The sequence below is a fragment of the Carassius gibelio genome, chromosome B2 (assembly GCF_023724105.1).
Source record: "Carassius gibelio isolate Cgi1373 ecotype wild population from Czech Republic chromosome B2, carGib1.2-hapl.c, whole genome shotgun sequence".
Lineage (NCBI taxonomy): Eukaryota > Metazoa > Chordata > Actinopteri > Cypriniformes > Cyprinidae > Carassius > Carassius gibelio.
This window is the reverse complement of record NC_068397.1, coordinates 25,576,534-25,582,879: the sequence shown is the minus strand read 5'-3', so window position 1 is coordinate 25,582,879 and position 6,346 is coordinate 25,576,534.

Here is a 6,346-nt window from a genome sequence, read left to right as displayed (position 1 = left end):
ATTTGCATTTTATTTATTAAACGCGTTCATAATATGGATATATGTTGGCTATTACTGTATTATATAGCTTATGTTTTTTGAAAAACTTATGTGAAAAACTCATTAAGCTTAAATGTGTTTCTGCACATCGCAATAAGGATTAGGAGCGCGCCAACTCCAGGAATCTGTTTCTCTGGCTGGTGACACAGTGACATAAAAATGTGTAGCACGTAGTCACTTTCAAGCTCAGAGCGCACCAGAGCAGCCAGCGCTGCAATCTGATCATCCACAGGGAGAGAGAGAGGAGAGAGGGAGAGGAAGAGGTAGAGGGGCGAAACCTTTTCCCCCCACTGCATTCTGCTCACAGAGGTATGGATTTGGCTATTAAAGAGTTCAGAGAGTGGCACTGACCCTCATCTTGGCTCTAATCCAGTAGCATTCAAAGGAATAATTCACTCAAACATGAAAGTTTTGTCTTTGTGAATAATTTTTTTTATGTCATTCCAAACCCATTTGACTTTCTTTATTGTGTGTAACACAAAAGCAGATTAATAGAAGAATGTTCGTACTGCTCTTTTCAAAAAGTCAAAAAAGAGGTCCTTATAGTGTAATATTGTGATTGATTAACACATCGGTGATGCCACTGATTCTTGCAGCTCACTTGATCAATTGTGAAGTTTTGGCAAACATCTGCTCTTGTGTTCCTCTGAAGAAAGTAATGGGTTGGGTCTGGAATAACATTAGGGTGAGAAAATGATGACAGAATAAAAAAAAAGAAATATTTTTTGTCTTATTATCCAGTGGCAGACGCTGATTGTCGACAGCCCTAGGCGATAATTAATCAAATAATTCTCTCAAGATTACTGAGCAGTTAATAAAAGACATGTTTCTGAAGTCAAGGTGCAAATACAATTAACCGATCAGGAGAGTGCACTTTTAAGTGCATGTCTTTATAATACAGAAGCATGGTTCAGTGACAATATAATCCATAATAATGCTTCTTCTAGTGAAAAACTCCATCCCGTTTTCCTCACACATTAAAATCCACCAACATTTTTGTTAAAAACAGTTTTGGACTGCTTTCACTAATAAATGGTTCTTGATCTGTGCATATTTCTCTCCCGATTCAGACAACACAACATTTTTAAGCAATATTATGGGTAGAGGACTCGTATTTTGGCAGGAAGCAATTGTTTGAAGTCTAAATCTTCCTAATTATGGATTTTTTTTAACAAACATGCAGATTTAATCCACAAGATGTCCTTTGATGAGATCGTGTGGATTACGGTGATGTTTTTTTATCAGCTGTTTGGACTCTCATTCTGACGGCACCCATTCAAAGCAGATGATCCACTGGTGAGCAAGAGATAAAATGCTAAGTTTCTCCAAATCTGAAAAAGCATCTTGTGTGTCTATTCATTAAAGCTACAGAAGAACCATTTTGGTTTCCCCAAAGAATCTTTTGTGCTATGGAAAGGTTTCAAGGATGTTAAAAAGATGCCAAAATCAGCACCTTATTTTTAAGAGCGTAAGTAAAAGTGGCTGTTTTGAGTGCATGCGCTTCTATTTTACATACACACATTTCCATGCATGCTGTGCATCTGTCATGGTGATGAATGTCTGCTGATAACACAGAGCTGGTCAGATAACACCATAAATGCTTACTGATTCAAACAAGCTTTTGTCAGAGAGAGATAAAGATTTGTCACATGCACACATACAAACATACACACACACACACACACACATACACATACACATACAAACACACAAATATTGTTACATTTTCCAGGAAAATTTCCAGCAGCAAGATTTAGAATAAGGCTAAAGACTGTTGACATGAATCTGCAGCTTACAGTGCACTCTGACTCGGTCCGTATGCCTCGGATGGGCTTTTCAATCAGACACTGAGTGTGTGTTAGCCAGAGCAGCTGAAATCCCCCAACACACAGTGTGTTAATCTGCTCACAAACACGCACTCTCTCTCTCTCTTCTCCAGCCTGTTTTATGATGCCACACTGAACAGCGCCTCAGGCCCCTATACGCAGAGATGTCTGCTACCCTGAGTGAGAAAGACAGAATGAAAGAGGGAGAGAGACAGAGAGATTTAGAGTTAGTCTGCCCAGATATGAGCTCCTGCCAAACCCGATATTTTAAAGTCACGTAGCTGAAAAAACAAAAGCACAGTTTAATATCCTGATAGTTTTTTCATGCACGACTGGATCTGATGAGAACACGTCCTGGTCACATTCTACCCCATAATAAAACAAGAAGATGAAGAAGAAGTAGAAGAAAAGAAATCCTATTTTGTGTAATGAAAGAAGCCTATTTATTTATTTATTTCGCATTGTGACATTTCATAACAAAAGACACTCTCATTATTCCCAATGGTGATTCTCATGACTGTAATACAACATATTTTATTATTTAGATAATAGAAGACAATACTAGAAATACAATGGTGTAACAATTCTATAGAATAATAAATTAATTAATATATCAGTATTTTTGCAGAAAAGCAATGAAAATGAGAAGAGAGCTAAATATTGTCACAATGGCAAAAAAATAAAAATAAATAATAATTATAATTATTTATTTTATTTTTATTTTTTATTTTTTTGGCTGAAATAAACTGTAAAAGTTTTAAAATCTAAATAAACTTGTTCTTTTAAATATAATCTTAAGACATATTATTGATAGATAGTGTAACAACTGATATTAATATGCAAGTAGTCTGCTGGAATGTTATAAAGGTCCCTCTGATTTACATTACAAGCTTTAAAAAATTTCATATTACCAAATAGCATATTTTCTGTTAAGGTTGGGCCTCTGAATAAAAATTATGTGTTTTTTCTCAAATTCTCACTATATCATATAAACCATTACAGTCTTATGCATTAAATATTTGTCACATAACATCAAGTGGTAACATCTAAATTAATTGGTTTTGTGAAAAAAATAAAAATAAAATCACTCTGAATATTTTGAGTTAGACCAGGGTTTCCCAAACTGTGATTCATTCAAAAACAAAAAAGTTGGGAATCCCTAATATAGTATAGTGCTCTATACAATACGCATTGTTTCAAAGCAACTTCACAGTAATAAACAAGAAAATAAGAGCATTAATGCTGCACAGTTCTTCAATTATAGAACAAATATAATCTCAGCTGTAAAGCAGATCTAAAAAGACAATTGTGTCATTATTCAGCTCAATTTACTTCAATATTGATTCATTAACAGTCTCAGCATTAAGTGCTAAGTTCATTAGTCCATTAGTTATGAACCAAACTCATTTCAACAATAAAGCAGCTCTACAGAAGATAATAGTGTCATTATTCAGCTCAAAGTCAGTCAGCCACTTTTCAAAGGGAAATTCACTTGCATAATCGACTAACCATTTAGAACGAAGTCAGCAGTTCATATACTTTCCACCTTCTTTCATACCTCTCTCACTCTATCTGACTTTCTCTCCCTGTTTTCTCATTCCTTTTTCATTTTACATCCCCTCCCCGATCATTCTTACATGCTTGGAGGCTGTTCTGTTATTCTTTCCTAGTCTGTCATTAAACAAGAAAGCCCTCCACAGCCACAGGAAGTCTGCTCAGCGGACAGATCTGATTGGCTATTGCTCAGAATCACAGAGCGGAGCCGACATCTGCAGGGACCAAAATCCAAACCCAGATCATTTACATACAGTTTGACCTTCCACACAGCCTCGTGCGTGTATGAGTGTGTGTTACACACTGGTTTCATGAAGCTATTTATCATTCTTTCATGCAGAAAGAGGGAGACTGGGGCGGAAGGGGTGGGACGTGTTGCCGCTCTGTTGCTTCAGGCCGTTGTGCATGTGGAGAAATTTCTGATATTACATCATATATCACACAGCGAACACACATAGTCATACACACCCAGTCAATCAAATGCACTCACAGACACTTTTGATAGATGGCTGAGACGGAGAGATACTTTACCGGTCCCTGAAGAGAAACACAGTCATTTTGTATTTAGGAATGTGATATGTTGTGCCTCCTCTGCCAGGATTCCCCCCGTTCTGCCGGGACAGAACCGGAGCTATTGGGTAGCTGTGGGGGGAGACGACAGAAACAGCAAGAGCTCAATGTGCATGATATGCTTTGTTGAATCACAGCTGATCGGAGCAACAGAAAAGCCTCACACACACACACACACACACACAATCATATTGTGTCCCTGAAAACCACTCCATGTCACCATAGGAACGTGGCATGTTTCCATGGTGACAACTGAAGTTTGCAATTATGACCGTGCATCAACAGGTGCGAGTCAATTACTGTCACCCCTGTTCTACCCCTCTCCCTCACACACGCATTCAACCACTGCCTTCTGTTGTTCCCTGCTTTTATGTGAGTCACTTTTTGTGCTTTAAAAAAAAAGACAGATATGCCTTATGCTGAATCTAGCGTGTTTCTGCGGCTCAAGCTGCTCTGGGATCATAAAAATGACTTGAGATAAAAGCTTGACCCTGGACCCCTTTCATTCCTGATGGAGTAGCGCCAGCTTTAAGGCTATAAAACCTAGTGTATTATGTTTGATGCATGATACAGGTCTCTGAATTACCAACATGATGTAAACATGGCTGAAAAACCTGTGGTACACAATCTACTGCATCCCTTCTGCCTTCAGACTGATACTACTTTTTACATGTGTGGTTTTGCAGTGAAATCTTTAATGAATAAGAATGACTTTTACTGTATACTGTTATTTATATTTATTGATATTTTTAAAAACAGCATGTTAAGTTTGATTTCGAGGAAAGTTTATTTATCTCTCTCAGTCATCACTGAATTGCATTACATTATATTTGTTCTACATAATAAAGAACTAAGCATTTAAATGTCATCTTACTAAGACATATGATTGAAAGATATAGAGTGAAAACTAAAATTAATGTACATTTCATGTAAGTTGTCTGCTATAAGGTTATAAAGATCTCTATGATTTATATGAAAAGCTATCAATTTCATACCGGCATATTTTTGTTCAGTTTGGGCTTCTGAATAAAAGTGATGTGTTCCATATTCATACCATAGCCTATGAACCATTAAGTCTGATGTATCAGTTATGACACATATTCAACATATTTACACATTCAAACCTTTTTTTTTAATTATTATTTTTATTTTAATCTATCCAAAGATTTAATAAACGGTTCCATAAAAATAAAAAAATTCAGGATTTACATGATTAAAGTGGCCATGTCCTACATATTTGCTGCATTAAAATCTGTGATGTTAGTCAATGTCTCAGTCTGCTCACTAGTTCTGTAGCAAGTGTACTGACCATCTTTGTAGGTGTCATATTTAGCTCCATCGAAAGTAACATCAGTGTATTCTTCTATTGTCTAGAAATAACAGTATATATGTTCCATACAGTATAACAGTATGTTAATGCACTCCTTGTTTTGACATCACAGTCATGAAGATTTCTGAATGACAATTTTTTTTGGACCCACAAATTTGCCTTATACATATTTAAGTAAATGTAAAAATATCATGAGAGAATATCATCAATATTTCTCAGAAGATATGAAGCATGTAGAGTGGCCATCTCCCACAGCTCTGTCAACAGCGTTATCTCTGCTTTACTGCAGTAATATCACCTCATTCCACACAGAAATCTCCTCAAATGTCAAATAAATGTCACATCAAGGACTTGTGTGTCAACCGACTGATGTGCATGATCTAGATTTATATCTGGATGCCTCTACATGCTCTACTTCAGGAAAAAAAAAATTAAAATGAAAAATTAGTTCATTCAATAAAGCAAAGAGAAATGCACAGGGACAGTGTGTGTGAGAGAGATCTATGTAGTCTGTGATTTATGTGACAGCTATCAATGCATTTCAATATATTTGTGCAGATTTGAATTCTGATGTCCCCAAATGGTCTGAAAAGGAACGCAGAGCACATTTACACATACACAGTCCCTTTCTTTTTTCCCGTTTTCTGTGTTTTACACACACACATACACACACACACACACACAAACAATGCTGGAACAGTATGAAATAAGCAGAGCATGATGGGATTTTTTTGTTCACCGCATACACGGGAGAATGCTTGAGAAGACTTTCATTAAAGGCTTTAATACATCAAGGGTTTTTAGCTGAAGGATTTTTTTCCTGAACACAGAAACAGGTGACATCTATGCATGCCTACAGCGCTAAAACTAACATTTACACGTTTTGATCATCTTATCACGTTTTCTTTGCATTCATCAACTCCTACAAACAAAGTCTTGGTAAACAACCAAACACATCCATCCATTTATCCATCCGTTCTTTCTTGGAAGCCATTTCAAACAGAAGCCAATGTAACCATGGAAAGCT